This window comes from Odocoileus virginianus, chromosome 6 (genome assembly GCF_023699985.2).
Source record: "Odocoileus virginianus isolate 20LAN1187 ecotype Illinois chromosome 6, Ovbor_1.2, whole genome shotgun sequence".
NCBI classification, from domain to species: Eukaryota; Metazoa; Chordata; class Mammalia; order Artiodactyla; family Cervidae; genus Odocoileus; species Odocoileus virginianus.
The window spans coordinates 9,909,839-9,927,855 of NC_069679.1; the positions used below are offsets into that span (position 1 = coordinate 9,909,839).

At 49.2% G+C, this 18,017-nt stretch overlaps 1 long non-coding RNA gene across 1 annotated transcript in view; it reads left to right on the plus strand.

The window, feature by feature from the left end:
• The window catches only part of LOC110129243 (uncharacterized), a 47,045-nt gene that overhangs the window by 16,955 nt on the left and 12,073 nt on the right, over window positions 1-18,017 (plus strand). Inside the window, exons 2-4 of the long non-coding RNA XR_011488161.1 lie at window positions 14,632-14,828; window positions 17,265-17,444; window positions 17,666-17,746. This is a non-coding gene — a long non-coding RNA (uncharacterized lncRNA). The remainder of the gene's footprint in view (window positions 1-14,631; window positions 14,829-17,264; window positions 17,445-17,665; window positions 17,747-18,017) is intronic.

Genomic DNA, 18,017 nt, shown 5'->3' on the forward strand with positions numbered 1-18,017 from the left:
CAACCTCTGATTTTCCCTCTGATGTATTACTATTAATACAACCTCCACAGTCCAGCTGCACTGGCTTTCCCTTGGTTCCTTGAACATGTCAAGCTTGTTCTTGCCCCAGAGCTTTTGCAATAGCTGTACCCTCTGCCTGGAATGATCTTCCCCAGAACCTTCCATGGCATGGTCTTATCATTCAAACCTCAGGTCAAATGTCACCTCCTCATTAGGCCTCCCCTGGCCGCTGTAGTGAAGTTCTTACTGGAGACATCAGACCAGCTGAGTTTGAAGGGCAAGGCCCGCTTCTTACAGCCTGAGGGCTATCTGCACTGATCAAAGCTCCCTTTGTACCACATGACCTGGCGACCCAGCAGTGCGGTGTCTCCTTTGAAGGAACATCCTCACGTGGTCTGTCTTCAGGATCCCACAGCTCTGCTGTTGGGTGCAACCCAGCTAAATTGAGTGTTGAGTAGGAGGAACTCAGGTAGGTATGTAACTTAGCCCCATTCTTCCAAGAGAGGCAGCTAGCAAGTGGAAAAGAGAAGCCCCTTCGCTGCTGAATGTTTAATTGCACCAGAAGCTGCCCAGTTCTTTGGTCCAATGCTGAAAGGAAATTTGGTTACTTGGTTTACAGGCAAAGGGCACGTAGGAACAGAGATGAGGTTGGAAATATTCTTAACATGTGTGTTTTCTTCTGTCTTTAAAGGAAACAAAGCAAGCTCTTGCAACATCTGAAGGAAGCCATCGTCTTATTTACAAGTAGTTATTGGGTTCTGACTGTGCCTGAGACGTCAGGCTTGGGTGAGGCGCTGGGACCCCTGGGGCCCAATATGGTCCCTTTTGTTGTGGTGTTTACCTCTCAGAGCGGGGAGAGGGCAACACTCACTGGGACGCCCTGCTCCCTCCCAGCTGGGGTGGGGCTCTCACACGTGCAGGGCTCCTCTCAAGTTGACAGCAGGTTGGTGACCTGAAGCCTAGAGGCTGGGAAGGCAGTGAAGCTGAATCCAGGGAGGGGAGCTGGTGGGCTCCATGGGGCAAAGACCATGAGAAGAGACTTCTCCTAGGAGGTAGATTTGGAACCAGCTCCAGAAGGACCTAGGGCTGTACGTGTACTTCGCTGAAACAATGGGCCACTGAATCCATCTTCCCAGCACAATTCCACTTCTCTGTCTCCTCTCCTCTCCTCATTTCTCTCCCCAGCTGGGGAGCACTCAGGAATAACTTGCTCTGCCCCAGAGGCCACCCTACCTGGCTAGCATGTTACAGTCTCCAGCAAACACACTCCAAGGGTGTTGGAAGCACGTTGGCACCTTGGAGCCTCTTCTTAGAAAAAGCAAACATTTAGGGTTTGAGCCTCCTCATGGATTCCTTTGGAAGGGGGTGGAAACCACCGCCCAGAGGGATGAAGGGATGAAGTGGAAAAACATGGGCTGGCTTCAAAGCAGAGCAGAGGGAGGCTGGGAACAGCTCTGTTTTGTGAACAAAGTCAGGCTAAAAGCACAGAGAGAGAAAGAGAGAGAGTGAAGGAGCTTGAGAGCAAGGCGGGGAGGGAGTCAGCTCTTGGTAATTTGAAGTTAATTTTGAATTGCCTTGAAAATCACCATGCAGCAACCAGTTCTGCCTTTGATGGTCGAAAGAATCCAACTGCTTTTATTCCTCTTCAGGACTTGTTTCCCCCCCCAGCAGTGAAGCGAATTAGGCAAGCAGAAGTTGCAGTTGGTATAATTTCAGAGGAAAAGGTCAGGCTAATTGTTGGTTAGGAGCTAAGAGGGATGAGGCATGTTTCTCCTGCTTGCTCTGTCCTGCTCCCGATAATGTCTCATTGGCATCTTCAAAGACAGGCACCCATGGAGGCCTTCGTGACTCACTGAGGCCCCTTGTCCTAACACTGGTATGCTTGCACTCTGCTAGGCACCTGGGGGGCCAGGAAGCAGGTGGGATGTGGTTGGCCCGAGCAGGATCTCCAGGAGCAGCAGATCTCCCATGTCCGCACCAAACTGCCCTGGAATCCTGCTCTCAGTTCACAACGTCAGCAGTGTGGGGATCGTCCGGGGACGGAGCCTGGTTTTCTCCTGTTGCTTCAAGTCTCATCATCAGCTCAGCAGTAAAAATTAACATCATGGAGGCTCCCTTGAAGGATGCACAATGCATGCTTGTCTCTGGGCAGTTGAAAATGCACTTCTGTACCACATTTAAGCAGCCATCTGGGGGCTCACCTGTGCTTTTTGGGGCCCTTGTAGAGCTGTTTCCTATGAGCCGCAGGCTGGCGGATTGCCAGCTGCCTGAGAGAAGGGCTGGGGAGGGGCTTGACCCCTTGATGGATAGAAGATGGAAAAACTGTCATTGCAAAACAGCAAGTGGTTCCTCTCTCGACAGAGGTGCAGACGTGAATCTTTAGGGCCGACTTTTCCTGTGTGCTGATGAAAGGAACAGAACAGACTTTCGGGTCCATAAAGTGCTTTTTCTCCTGCTGTTTGCGGGGGACACTGGGAAGTAACCTGAACATAGATGTTGTCGATGGGATTACGGGAGATTAATTCATCGCCTAGGTCCATGCCAGAGCTAGGGCTCTCCTTTTTTCTCTCTCCCCTTTCCTCCTTCCTTTCTTTACTGTTCCCCCCACCTTCTCCCTTCCCCCTGGGCCACACACCGTAGTCAAGCAGTTTGACCACTGAATGCTGCTGACCCAGAAAGCAATTGGGTCCCCTTGGCTGCTTCCCGAGTAACGATTAGGGTGTAAGGGGTGGGTGTTCTTCAGATCTCTTTGGGAAATTCAGGATCCCATCCCTGACCATTCCTGGGCACGGTGTGTCTTTCTTTCCCAACAGCAGCCCCAGGGCAGCCAAAGGGGGACCTGGGGCATTCAAAGTTAATGCCTGTTCGGCCACCCGGATTCTCTTGTTGGATTGCCATGATCTTAGAGCATTAGGATAGTGACCTCCTACAGCCAAAGAGAGAACCATGATGGTCTCTGTACGCTTTATGAAAATGCTCTTGTCACTCTTGCCTCTGAACCTTCTGCACGAAAGGTATGAGTGTGAGCCGGAGATTATTGGGAAAGGGTGATAGTCTCCAGGGCTGGCATTGGAGGATGGCGAGCAACCCAAGCCCTGCGAAGGGAATGTTTAGATTTGTACTCAGAGGTATGGGGGAGGGAGGGACTAATGAGATTAGCCTTTCAGAGTCACCCTGGAGCTTCCCTCCCAAGAGAATGTCCTCATGCCGCCCTCCCACCTGGCACTCGTTCTGCCTTCCCCGACTAGCTGGCTCTGACCGTGATTTGGCCCCCACCTCCCTCAGGCTCCAACCTAGTCAGCATATTAAAAAGCAGAGACATTACTTTGCCAACAAAAGTCCGTCTAGTCAAGGCTATGGTTTTTCCAGTGGTCATGTGTGGATGTGAGAATTGGACTGTGAAGAAAGCTGGGTGCCGAAAAATTGGTTCTTTTTTTTTTTTTTTTTAAATTGGTTCTTTTGAACTGTGGTGTTGGAGAAAACTCTTGAGAGTCCCTTGAACTGCAAGGAGATCCAACCAGTCCATCCTAAAGGAGATCAGTCCTGGGTATTCATTGGAAGGACTGATGCTGAAGCTGAAACTCCAGTACTTTGGCCACCTCATGCGAAGAGTTGACTCATTGGAAAAGACCCTGATGCTGGGAGGGATTGGGGGCAGGAGGAGAAGGGGACACAGAGGATGAGATGGCTGGATGACATCACCGACTCAATGGACATGAGTTTGAGTAAACTCCGAGAGTTGGTGATGGACAGGGAGGCCTGGTGTGCTGCGATTCATGGGGTCGCAAAGAGTCGGATACGACTGAGCGACTGAACTGACCTGAACCCCTCAGGCTTGCTGAAGAGTCTAGAGGTACAGCAGGTAAGACTCCCACCCCTCCCCTACAACACCCGTCTGCCCTCTGACGTCTTCCCTCATCCCATTCTTATGGCTGCTGCAGTCATTCCATGGGGCAGGAGACTGTCACCCAGCTAGGGTGTCCACAGAACAAGCTGCACGGGCTGTCCTCAGGTGGTCTCCCCCAAATCGAGGACTAGACTAGACTCACTCCAACTGAACAGGGAATGCTATGGCTTACCACCCACTGAGGGGCTGGTGGAGACACTGTCAACCTGTACCCCCGATAGATGCGGGCTTCACTTGGGGCACCTCAACAATTGCAAGGAAGACCTTCTTTCTAGGGCCTCCGTGTACACCATGGGGTTGTGCTTCATATGTGGAAACCAGGCATAAATTAGCGTCCCCGCTGACCTGCCCTGCAGGAGTCACCAAGGGAGATGGTCTAATGTCTAAGTAAACAGCACTAGTAGATCACTCACCCCTAGATAAGTGCAGCAACCTGGGGTAGCTTCCAGGACAGACAACCAACTCATCACTGTGTGTACCCTATGGCTAGGTATCCCTGTAATGGGGGTCCTCCACTTCGAAAAGATGGCACAAAATTTGTCCTCGATTTCAGCTGACCTCACCTCGCCCTGGAAGCATGCATGTCAGCCTCAGCTCACCAACATGGATTGTTCTTGATCATAGCATTGCCCTATACTGTTTCCTGGCAGGCCCCGGTGGAGCCTATGCAGTCCCTAAGACATCCTGCACTACTTGGATCATTGCTTTGAATCAAGGAGAAAGGTCAGTACAGAAACACCACGGAGACATCTGTGGTTTTCCCGGATTCCTTATGGCTCTGCTCATATGACTGGTCTGGGGCCCTGGAGGGGCAGGGCAGGATTGAAGTTAATACTGTAGGTTTCTCTCATCTCACTGCTTGAAGTTCTGTTGGTAGTGGCTTTAATTAAACGCTGCATGAAACTCACTGAACAGATTTGGTCCTATTCTGTCAGTCAAATTAATCAGAGTAGGTGGCAGAGTGGTGTACTCCAGGGGAAATATGCCAGAAACTGAGACTTCAAACAAGGGGTGCCTATTGTTGGGAGACAATTCTCCATGGGCTTTTAGCATTTCTGCATGTTTGGTGAGCAGAGGTACCACCTGCCTTTATTCCAGACCCTCTTTCCAAGAATGCTGAATAGTAGGGGTCCCCAACCTCCGAGATCTAATGCCTGGTGATCTGAGGTAGAGCTGATTGTAGTAATAACAGAAATAAAGAGCACAATAAATGTAAAGTGCTTGAATCATCCCCAAACCAGCCCCCACTACCCCTGCTGGTCTGTGGAAGAAAGTTGGGAACTGCTGCTATAGCAGTCTTGGAGGACAAAGTTCCCTTCTGGAGCAAATAGCAGACAGCCTCACTGTTCCTTATAAAAGATGCTCTTTCCTTAAGATGGGGGTTTCTCTCTTGTAATGCAACCCACTGTGGGTGGGTGCAGGCATCCTCTGGTCCCTTTCATGTTGCCTTATGGGATTTGGGGCTTGGAGAAAACCGAGGCAAGAGAATGCTGCTATTTTGATTCTAGCTATTTCTGTGAGGAATAAAGTCCTGTCTCTGACTCAGGAGCCTCTGCTTCTCTGCCAACTGCCATGAGAGTGGGGTGAGGTGACCAATTAGCTTGTAAGCATGGACAGCCTTGATCACCTCCCAGTTTTCAACCGCCACGTCTGGCCTGGACCACCTTTGAGCATCATGGGAGGATGAAAGTTGGAGAAGGTTGCTGCCCTAGTCCGCGGCAGGCTCTGCTGCCTGCTGTGTGTGCAAGTCACATCCAGCACTCTCCTTTGTCCAGCCCACGGAGGCGGCTCTCCATCCAGACCAGGGAAGCTGCCTGGAGAAGTCTGGGAGGGGCTTCTGCAGCCAAACCATGTGCGTCTCTTCCATGATGCTTCACACAGCACAGCCTCTGCTTCCCATCTGCCAAGCAGGGATAATGGCAGCACCTGCTTCAGAGGGATTTGGTGGGGACTCATGAGGCAGACCCAGCCCCAGGAAGCCCTGATGAAGGTACCACTCATTTCTGCTGTTACTGTTGCTCTCACAGATAACATTTATTGCATCGACCTCCACTCATTCTTTGTAAAGCTTGCCTGTCTCTCTTAACAGCCCGTCTGTAATCCGAGTTTCTCGTTTCTACACCGAAATTGGTCAATTTACATGGCGCCCCTCACCACAGTCACTGAATGTGCCTCTAATCTAATTAGACTAATTTCAATTTCCTGGATTTAATTACTTTTAATTTAATTAATGTAGAATGCAGTATACAGGGTGATTAATTAGGAAACTCTACCGAGGGACTGGGAAGGTGTATTGCAGCATGGAAGCGTTTAAATATTATTGTGCTCATGTCCACCCATCACGGTTTCACACCAGAGACTGCTGTGGCCCTGGGAGGGCTGGAGCCGAGAAAGCCCAGGGACGGGGCGCGCGGAGCTGGGATTCAAATGGAAGTCAGTTGGCGCCAAGCAGTGCCCTGTCATTTCATGGCTTCCAGTGACAACCAGTGACTTTTACAAAATTCATTTATCTTTGCCTACATTGGGTTTTCGTGGCTGTATTCAGGCTTCCTCTAGTTTCGGGGAGCGGTGGCTTCTCTCGTTGCAGCGCATGGGCTCTAGAGTGCAGGCTCAGTAGTTATGGCACCCAGCCTCAGCTGCCCTGCAGCATGTGGAATCCTCCCAGACCAGGGATCGAACCTGTGTCCCCTGCACTGGCAGGTGGATTCTTAACCACTGGACCACCAGTGAAGTCCCAGACTAGCGACTCTTAGGGAAGGCAAAGGAAAGACAGTTGATTCCAGCGAACTAAGTTTGAACTAAGGTCGGAATCCTGTGAGGTGAGGACACACTTTGTTCTTCCATAGAACATAGTGCATTGTTTTTCATGGACTCAGTAAATAAACAAATCATAGGCTCCCTCTGAACTGTCACACACTGCAAAATGTTTCTGCACTCGTGTATTGAATATCTGGAATAATATTAAAAGTTAACAAACACATGTGTAGTGCTACATGCCAGGAACTCTCTTAAGTGCTTTTGTATTGATTAGCTCATCATGGTCCTGGGAGTTAAGTACCAACCATGTGTGCATGCTCAGTCGCTGAGGTGTGTCAGATTCTGTGACCCCACCAGGCTCTTCTGTCCATGGAATTTTCCAGGAAAGGATACTGGAGTTGGTTGCCATTTCCTCCTCCAGGGGATCTTCCCCACCCAGAGATCGAACCCAAATCTCCTGCATGAGCAGGTGGGTTCTTTACATGGCAGGGCCCTGAGATATACCGAATATGGACTCAGAACCAGGCAAGGCAAAATGAGTTGTCAAAGGAAACCCAGAAGAATGCCTCATAAAAGTTGATTCAAACTACCATGAAATGCAACTCTCTCTGAGGCTACCAGTGTGTTTATCCAGCCACACTCTTTTCCTCCTAAATACTTTACTTGTTTCACTAGGTTCCATCTCTATGTGGAAATTTACTTCTACAGAGCTGAGGGGCAAGGGCCTTGTCACTGATCACTGGCTTAGTGGCTAGGATTTAGCATGCTCACTGCTGTTGCCTGACCTCAATCTCTGGCCTGAAACTGAAGTCCCCACTTCAAGCTGCTGCAGACTGAGGCCACCCGAGATCAGTGAGACTCTGTTGCTCTCCTAGCCGGGCCCTGGATGCTGTGGTTCGGAGGGCATGGATTTGTGTGCCAGCTGTGTAACCGAGGTGGTGGGGCAACGCCACCAAGAGGCAGCACCTGGGCCATCTTTGGAGCTACATCAGCATGCCGATGCTTGTGTGTAGGTAAATAAGTACCCCACCCCACCACATCTGCACACATGCCTGCCCTGAGCCCTTCAGAGGTCACAGAAAGGTCAGGAAGAAATGTGAACCAGGGCAGCCAGAGACTAGGTCTCTCTTGGACTTGGAGAGCTTGTTTGAGACTGAGCCAAAGCCCCTCTTAGCGCCCTCCTTCCTTGACTTAACAAAGGTGAGGAGAGCCCTGTCCTGCGGTTTTGAGGGGGGATTCCATTTCTATTAAGATCGCTGCTGGCCCCATAAGATTAACTCGCAGTCACCTCCATGAAAGCTGATCTGAGTGGAAAATCAAGTTAGAAAATTCCGCCTTCCTTTCGCTCACACCTCAGCAGATTAAGGGAAGGCCTGATGCTGAGTTATGGGGATTTATGGGAATGTGCAGTTGCTGGCTGTTAAGCGCTCACTCTTCGGGATGTTGGCACCCTTGCTTCCTATAAATCGTTGCTGGTATTTCTTAGCCTTTCCTTGCCAGCAACGCGGAGGCCTGCAACACCTTTTCCGTGCAGTAGCCTGTGAAAATATTGAAGTCGGGCCCAGAAAAACACCAGCCTAGAAAGGGGAAACTTTGATGTTTGCTAGTTATTTTCAGACAACCCTTGCCAAATCTTAATTTTTCTAGTTTACAAGTAAGGGATTCTGACCATCTGTCTGCTGTCAACCGATGTTTGTTTGGAAGAAGATTTTATTTTTTTTTCCTCCCAATGTAGCACTCCTGTTCTTACAAGTAGTTTATTGGACTTCATAAATGTCAGCTTTTTGCAGGCATTTTGTAAGCAGCTTATGAGTTAGTGTTTAATCAAAATTGAGCAGTCAGTGTCTGTAATCAATCGGAAGTGAAAGTAACAATGAGATTGAAGCTTAAAATCCACCAAGACCATGACTGATGCCTCTCAGACTATCTCTGGGATATCTAGGCTTACATCTGAAGGTGTGGGGTGAGTAGGGCGATTGATTCAGGAAATACACATATTTAGGGTACCTATTCATGTGTTATCTTTTGATTGTGTCAGTTACTGGTTGCCAAAATAAGACAAACCATCCCAAACTCAGAGCCTTAAGACAAAAATATTTTAGCTCCTTGACTTAACAAGTCAGCTGGGAGCTCCTTCCAGCCTTGGCTGAACTCTCTAAAGGTCTAGGAATGGGTCCTGTTGGTTGACCTTGACCCCATCTGGGACATCTGGGGTGACTCTGGCAATAACTGGCCCGTGTTTCTCATCCTTCACCAGGTTGGCTTGGGCAATTCTCGTGGTGGTAGCAGAGTGCAGAATCATGCAAACTTCATCATTCAAGTGCTTTCCCAAACAAATGCTTGCTTCCCATTGCAAACACCCTCTTAGCCAAAGCAAGTGACATGGCCAAACTCTGTCAAAGAGGGGAATAGACTCCACCTCTTTATGGTGAAGGAATTATAAACTCACAGGCATAGACCACGGGCAGAGGGACAGGTAAAGAATTAGAGCCCATGAAGGTAGTCAATCTACCACAGTGATGCTGGGAATCCCACGAGGAGGTAATTGTGATAACGCCAACATCCAGATGGAGAAAGAGAAATTCAGAGATGAAGTCGCTTGCCTAAGGTGTCTCTGCAGTTAGCAGTTAAGTTGGGAGTATTTATTAGCTTAGCTTCTGATTTACTTTTGGCTCCCTGGCTCTGCTTTTCTCCTGGGAATAGGTAAAGCAAGCGTAGCGGGAGATTCTTAGAAATTATTGACCCACCTCCCCATTTTGCAGATGGCATAACTGAAACCCAGTTTGGGGAGTGGTCTCAAGGCTTCACAGCAGAGCAGTGAGACTTGAGAAGGCTGGGGCTCTCAGGAAGGGCTCTTTCAGTAACCCAGTGACATCCATGCCTCTCCAGTCCCTTGTGGGACCTTATTCTGCAGGAAGCCTGCTTAGAATTCCAGGCCCTCTCCACCACCCATGAAAACAGCACCTCCCCAGCAGGCTCTGCAGCGTGGCTTTGTCATGAACGGCAGCCTCGAGAGAATACCACTACTCTTTAAGGGATTCCCAGGTGCAGCAAGAAAGCTGAAACCTCTGCTAGGTTTGCTAGAGAGGAATGTTAAATGCTGAAGGCCTTTGATGACATCGTTACTAAATTCCTTCCTTGGTCAGTGGTGTGGACTGAATTGTAAGCCTCCAAATGTGTGTGTTAAAACTCTGACCCCTAGTTGACTGCATCTGGAGACAGGGTCTTTAGGAGTAATTTAAGGTCACATGAGGTCTTAAGGGTGGGGCCCTAATCCCATAGGACTGTGGCCCCATAGAAAGATAAAGCTCTCTCCCTTCCCATAGACACACCGAGGGAAGGCCATGTGACATACAGTGAGAAGGCAGTCATCTGCAAACCTGACCATACCAGCACCTCCAGGACTGTGAGAAGATATTTCTTTGTTGTCTGAAAAATTTGGTCTATGGTATTTTGTTATGGCAGCCTGACTGGCTTATTCAGTTGGGGAATCAGATTGTTAGATGGTTATTCATGTTGTTCACGCATTTGCTTAGGTGTTTAACCAATATTTATTGAGTATATACTATGGGTAAACTCTCCACATTCCACTGGGTAGGAGCCTGCGATTCCTCCTGGAGGGGTGTCCTGGAGGCAGGGACAGCCTTTCATGCTACCCATGTTGGTTCCCTGTCCATTATGTAGGCAGCCAGCCTTCCATGTGCAGGTTTTCCCTCCGAGGTAACAGGATGAAGGGCCCAGAGGAGGAGGAGGCAGAATTGCCTGGCTGATTGTCCCAGCAACTCTCCACCTGGCCCCCAGATTGGTCAGGGGCTACTGGGGGGGTGTTTACTGTGCCACTTTGTAACTCTCCTGCAAAGTGTCTCAAGGAGTCACATGGACAGTGAAAGTTTGGGATTAATTAATTCTGAGACATTCTAAAGACTTCAGTCCTGAAATCCAATGTCTGATTAAACAATCCTGACATCTTAGCTCTATTTTCCGTTGTTCTTCTATTCCCACAAGCGCATCATGCAAATGTTCTCCAGCGTCCAGAAGGGCATTTTTAGCTAAGGTCTGTGAGCACTGATTGGCTGGACCAGGTGGAAAGGGTAGCAACTGGAATGGATACAGGGAAAGGAGAGGTTGTTCTGTTTCTTCTCTGCTACCAACTTCCCTGCCTCTAACAGACCAGCTTCATGTTACGAGGGTTGGGAAAAACCATCAGCAAGGGGTTCATCCCTGGTGGTCCAGTGATTAAGAATCTGCCTGCCAATGCAGAGGGCATGAGTTTGATCCCTGGTCTGGGAAGATTCCATGTGGCACGGGGCAACTAAGTCCATTCACTGCAACTACTGAGACAGCCTGCGGTAACTGCTGAAGCCCATGTGTCCGGAGCCTGTGCTCTGCAACAAGAGAAGCCACTGCAAGGAGAAGCCTGTGCACTGCAGCTAGAGAGCTGATCCTGCTCACAGCAATGGAGACGCAACACAGCCATAAATCAATCAATAAAACTATTTTTAGAAAACCGTCAGGAGGAAAGCGAAGGTCCTGAGAGTGACCGAAGTACTCCTAAGCACTGATTTCCTGGCTTCTCCCCTCGCCTCTTCCCTCTTGCTGACCCTCCTTAGCTCCCCTGAGTGGCCCTCCATCCCCTCGTCTCCTCCATCCTGACTTCTCTGGGCAGCATCATGCTAAGGAAAGAGCCAGCCTGCCCTCACTTAAACGCCACTCAATGTCTGTTTATCCTTGACAGTCAGTAAACACCCCTGAGCCTCAGTTTCCTGCTCTGTAACAGGAAAGACCTGGATTTTTCTGAGGTTGCTACACAAACCGTACAGTCACACCCAAGAGAATGTCTTACTCACGGACATTCAATTAATACCCTTTCATCATCCTCCTGCTCCCTACTCCTGTTGACCTGAGCCTTCATGGTACTTTCCTCTCTCTTCAATAATTTAATGTTAATGGTTTATTAAACAGAGGCTTCCTAATGGGCTGTTATTGACTTGGCCAAGAACAGATCTTCCCCTGTGGGGTTTTCAGGCCCCCAAAGGAAGAGTAGCTGATGGGGGGGCAAGCTGACGGTGATGGCATCCTCTTTCCAGGAGGGAGAGTTGGATCCTTCAGGCCTGGGAAAACTCCCAGCCTCCTGAAATCTCAGTTTTTGCGAAATAAGGCTCATATTTCCTTTCCTATAAGGTTTATATGGAAATTGAAACAAATTACATGAAACTTTCAGCTCCTCACCCCTTCCTGCTCTGCACCTAGGACTCAGGCCAGCTTCCAATTTGGGGCAGAGAGTGAGTTACCCACCTGGTCTGTTTGTAATACCGAGGTGTTTCCCCAGAATTGGTTGTATTGCTTGAAACATCACCATCATAAATTCATTTCTTTGGATCCTTATGGGCAATTTCACCTCTGAGAAGTCTTGTGCTAAAAAGGCAGACCCTTGGGATTCCAGCTGCTGTTTCTGGCTCTGATACTGCCAAGTGTCACTATGCGACGTTGGATAAGTCACTTCCCATCTCTGGGCTTCTGTGTTCTCCAGTGTAAAATTAAGGGCTTGGGTTGTATGGAGTCTAGGATTTTAATTAGCTCAAAAATTTAACTGTGAGGTTCCTAGCAGGGTTCCAAGAGATGGAACACCAGACGGGTAGGTTTGGTGAGGGTATGTTGAAAGGGCAGGAGCGAGGGATGTGGGGTGGGTCAGGCAGAGGTGGTTTGCTTGGTATGGAGCCTGTACCCACTCAAGCCTATTAAACTTGATGGTTCAAATCGAGGCCCACTCATGGACTGACTGATTATTGATTCATTCATTCTCTTCGTAAGGTTTCCTTTGAGTCTCCCACTGTGATCTTCAGTAGCCCTTACTTGCAGCCGGACTGCCTCCTCTTTTGACATCTCCCCCACTCTCCCTTCCTAGCCCTGGCTGTCCCCCGGATGGCCTCATATGTGCTGTTCCATGCCCTCGGTGCCCCCACATTGGAAGGCCTTGCTTTCCATCTCTACTTCCCAAAGTCCTGGCCATCACTTAAGGGCCTGCTCAGAAGCCACCTCCTCCAGGAAGTCCTCCCAGGCATCTAATTCAAAACTCTCCCTGTGCTCCCTCTATATTCATTTAATGTCCTTCAGTGTCTACCCATTGACATAAGACAAGGCCAAGCCCTTGGCTTAACTCCCCAGCCTCATCTCTCATCATTGCTTTCCCCACCCACCACCCAGGGTCAGCCCAGGGTCTCTTACTCCCATGAATGTCTGAAGCTGCTTCTCCCTCCTGGGAAACCTGGTCCCCATCCTATCCCCATAGGGAGGACACTTAAGGACTCTAAAACTCTGCTCATATTCCCTGTACTGATGAAAATTTCTCGACCTCATTTTGTGGTCTGTATTCTTTGTGAAGTGAAGTGAAAGTTGCTCAGTCACATCCGACTCTTTGCAACCCCATAGACTGTAGCCCACCAGGCTCCTCTGTCTGTGGAATTCTCCAGGCAAGAATACTGGAGTGGGTGGCCATTCCCTTCTCCAGGGGATCTTCCCGACTTAGGTCTCCCGCATTGTCATGAGCCAGACATGCGTGAGTCTGATGACCTTGGGTTATTTGTCTCTGAGTGCATAATGCCTTGCATAGGGTCTGGCACTTAGCAGGTGCTCAATAAATGTGACATTGGAGAGAATTTTCCCATGTGTCCTTCACAGAATCTGGCAGCAGCTGGGGCCCCAGGTAGGTGTGTTGATAGGGTCCTTGGTTCAAAGCTTTGTTTTCAGCAGCTCTGGGGTTTTGGATAGGGCCTTGGCGCTGGTGGAGCAGAGAATATGACTCCAGTGGTGAGGTTATGTGTGTGTGTGGTGGAGGTGGAGGATGTGGGCTTGCCTGCTGGGGTCTTGACGGTCTGCCATGCACGAGGGAAGCTTTAGCTCCCAGCATCTCAAGCCTCTCCCCTGACATCCTTTCTTTCTGGGCACCCGGCTGTCAGCCTACCACTCTAGTCAAGGCCTGAGCTGCTCATGGGGGCTCTCTGAAGTCATGTAAGGAGACGGTGTTCTGTAGGACTCTGGGAACAGCCTTGGAGCTGCACAGACCTGAGCTGGGTAGCCTTGAGAAGGCCTCTGAGGTGAGCATCCTCTGGGGTAATTACGCATGCAGGGCTGCCCCTGAAGACCCCATGGGAGATCTGATTTAATCTTTGCAACCACCTTTGTTTGCAGAGGGGAAGCTGAGGCATGGGGAGGTTAAGTTACTTATCTTAGATCAAAATGTAGCTGCATGGAGGGTAGGGGCAATAAAGCTGGACAGCCTTAGGCATGGCGCCTGCTCCCTGGGATACCATGATGTCTCCTTGAGGGTACTGAACTTGTGTAGATAACATTTCTGACCTGCCTGGAACAGAGCAGACATGCAACCAGTGGAGGCTGATGCTATTGACATCTAATTTGACCCTCTCATTTTAAAGGTGAGGAAACTGGGTTAGAGTGTGTGTGAGTGACCTGATAGCCAGGTTGTGAACTGGGGGGACTCAAAATCAGGTCTCCTGATGGCCAATGGCATTTTTCATTATGCTGTGCCCTGGGAGGGTGGGGTAAAAATGAGAAGGAAAGAGAACATAACATTTCGGAGAAATCAAGGCAGAGAGGGAGGTGGGCGGGTGGTGGTTGAAGATACCTGAAGAGTGGTGTGTGTGCGTGCTCAGTCACTTCAACCGTGCCTGGCTCTTTGTGACCCTGTGCACTGTAGCCCACCAGGCTCCTCTGTCCATGGGATTCTCCAGGCAAGAATACTGTAGAGGGTTGCCATGCCCTCCTCCAGCAGATCTTCCCCACCCAGGGATCGAACCCATCTCTTACATCTCTTGCATAGGCAGCCAGATTCTTTACCACTAGCGCCACCTGGGAAGCTCTTGAGGGTCCTATGCTAGTGATAGGAAATATGCCAGAGATCTTAGGTTTTATTTTCAAAACTCATGCAGACTTTGCCTTCTTTCCCACAGTGTATCCACCCATGGAAATGGGATGAATGAATACAGTTACATCATGAATACCTGGCTGACCAGCCTAGATGGAAGCATGTCAAGGGGCTCCATCTTTGATCACTTGTTCAACACTTTTACCAGTGACTATGCTGGAATTACAGCTTTAGGGAGAGGATGAACATTTACGGAGAATCTTTTAAGTATCAACAAGCTCTGTAAGTATTTTACATTGATTATTTACTCCCCATAACATTCCTGCAAGAAAGGTTGAATTACTCCTTTATAGACCTGGAGAGGGTGAGTCCTATAGCCATTGATGTACTAAGATCTGGGTCCCAGATAGGTCTGACTCCAAAGGCTGGGGCACTGAGTCACCCACAGGGCTGAACTGCCTTGTGACTGAGGGGCTTGTGAGAAGGTGGAAGGGGTGGACAATACAGGGAAGGTGAGAGATAGGACACAAAAAGGCCTCAATAGGGCTGAAATTAACACTGGGCTACAGTGAGTGCCTACCAAGCTGAAAGCCCCCAGAGACCTCTGTTCACACTGGGGTTCAGAATACCCACTGGACACATACAGGATGTGGGATACCTGGGTCAACAGCACAAGTGAAAGATGTTGGGTTTTTAGTTGACAGGAAGTCTTTATGAGTCAACAGTGGGAGGTGGCAGCCAGCAAAGCTAATGTCACTGTAGCTGCGGCAAGTGGAGGGCAATGAACAGGGGAGGGAGGAGAGACTCTTAAATCAGGGTGCATGCAGGAAGTGCAGTCCTGAAAACCTCAGTGGGAAAGGAGCAGCGACTCTCTGCCGGGCTCTCAGATGTGGTGGCTGGGGTGGGAGGGGGCTGTTGGCTATTGCTGCATCCCTCTCATCCTTTGTCCAAAGTGTGCTAATGTATTTCTGAGCAAGTATAACCCCTTCTGCATCTTTCTGCATTTGTCTTACCTGCTTTGGGAATATGCTACTTCCTATGTTTTGATTCTTAAATTAATGTAACCCGAATAAATGTAGGGATTCCTTGTGACCCAGTCTCTACATTGTCACATTTAAAGAAGCACAGTCCAGCAAGGAAATGAAAGGAAGAGATTTCAGCCTTCACACACAACTCTCAAAGACGTGAAAAAAGGATGAGGCCTCCTTTTGCTTCTCTTTCTAATTATCTTGGGCTTCAAATCTCTAGAACCTTTCACTTTACCAAAACATCCCAAATCCTCCTGACATCAATCCACCCCAACAGGCCACCTTTCCTTTGTCCCTCCACATCTCCCTTATATATAGTAGATGGACTTAACCTCTGTGTCTCCTTTTGCTAGTGCCTCCGTCTCCCTTCCTCTTCATTCTTTGTTGGTTTTCTTTCCATTCTATTGCTGACCCCAACTGCTCACCACAAACAAGGGCTCCAGAACTGCTTCAAAATTTTTTCTAAGTCTCAGAGGTGGCTTCGTCTGGAAAGATTACAAGAACCAAAGGTGAAGTTGTTGGTGTACATTCAGACTTAAGGTGAGATTTCAGATGAATCAGATTGAATCTCTGGGATCCTCCTTCTGTACTTTCCAGTGATATTGTCTTTGGGTCTCTGTATTAGGTAGTGCCCAGCCTGAGCACTTTTGACATATGCTTCAGGTCAATGAAACAGCTTACATAATTTAGACTTGTGTGAGACAGTTGGAGTAGGTTCTCAAAGTAAAATGTCTCCACAGTACCCAAAGACAGCATCAGAATGACTAAACCTTGTAAGATTCTAAAAACAAGCAAATAATAAAATGCACCAAGCTACTCCCCCCATCCCCAGCACAGTCTCTCCATCCCTATTCTCCCAGGATCTGGGATGGCCAAGCTAGAACTCTTCTTAGGGAGCTGGACGAGAAGCAGAGCAGGCAAGAACTACATTTTTAATGGGGGAAGTAGCAATGGGGGGTGTTGGTGGACAGGCTGGGTACACCCTATGTCTGAAGCTTGTCCTCATTACGTTAGCATATGGTCACCGTGGGTGGAAGAGCCTGGCCACCCATGCACACGAACCCACCGCAGATTGCCATGTGATAGCGACTTGCATGAACAGCAGTCAGCAGAGGCCCTTCTTCACCCATAATGTCCCCCCTCCCATCACCCTGTGTATTTCCTTCCCACTGCACCTCATCGGGCTCCTTTTTTTTTTTTTTTAGAGCTGACTCTCGTTTCTTTGATGGCAAAGCCTTCGATGTGCTGGCAGAGACAGCATTCACCCACACTACAGGGTTCTGCTGCCCTCCCCAGCCCTCTCTGCAGCCAGGTGGGGGCCCTGTGGCTCCTGTTGCCTGAGAGCCTGAGACCCAGGCAGTTAAGAGCTGGTATGCCTCCTCCTCGTTCCCCCTTGGCTGTGCTGACTTTGGAAGCCCTGTGTTCCAGATGGCATGCAAAATGGGGACAATTCTCCCAACTCACGTTGCACTTTACAGAAGCAAGAAATAAACTTGCATTGTATTAAGCCCCTGAGAGCTCAATGCTGTTACTGCAGCGTGGTCCAGCCTAGTCCCGTGAATACCCAGAACATCAGAATGAATGGAGTGATTGCCATTCTTGAGGTCTGTCATGTAGCTGAAACCAGAAGCTGTCTCTGGAGCCCCCCCAGGGCAGCTGATTGACACTTTTTCTTACTGTCATCACCCAGCACAGATGGCGCTTCCTGTTTGGTAACACCTCACGTGGGCTTCTCGTCCCCCACCAACTCTGCCAGTCACCATCCCACACAGTCAAGCATGCACAGGATTACAGGTTTGCCAAGAACACATCCTCGTGTCTGCCAAGGAGTGCCTGTTGGAGGAAGAATTTGAACAGAGGATGTTCGGAGGTGAAATGGACTGCCTTGAGGGTGGTAAACTTATCTCTGATGTGAGCAAGTGGAAGTTCTGTGTCCATTGGGTTTGGTGAGGGGGGAGCAGGAAGAGGGGGTGTTAGCCCTGAATGGGGAGGGGTTGGGTTTGGAGGCACAGGATGGACCAGGTGACTTTCAAGTCCCATCCAACTCTGAGTCCCCCCAACATAGAGTCTAATACTTTATTTTTTCTAAAGGGGATGCAGAGATACATTTTGGACACTAAGAAAGTAAAAAACTTATGAAATCAAATAGCAATAGCCTGGCTTAACAAGCAAGTAAGTATCAGAACTCTGACATTATTCATTCTTAAAGATCAAGCCTCATGAGATCAGCATTCTCAGCTCTCCTAAGTTTGACAAACAGGGAGGGTTGAATGCTCCCGAATGAAGCGTATCTGTAATCTACCCGTCAGCTGCGAGGAAGGCCAAGCTGTGGGTGGAGTCAGAGCCTTGAGATAGACCAAAGCCATCGTGATAACAGCCCCATAACGGGGACACTGGTGTCTTATCATGCGCAAAGCATTTTCCCTGACATCCTGAGTGCTCA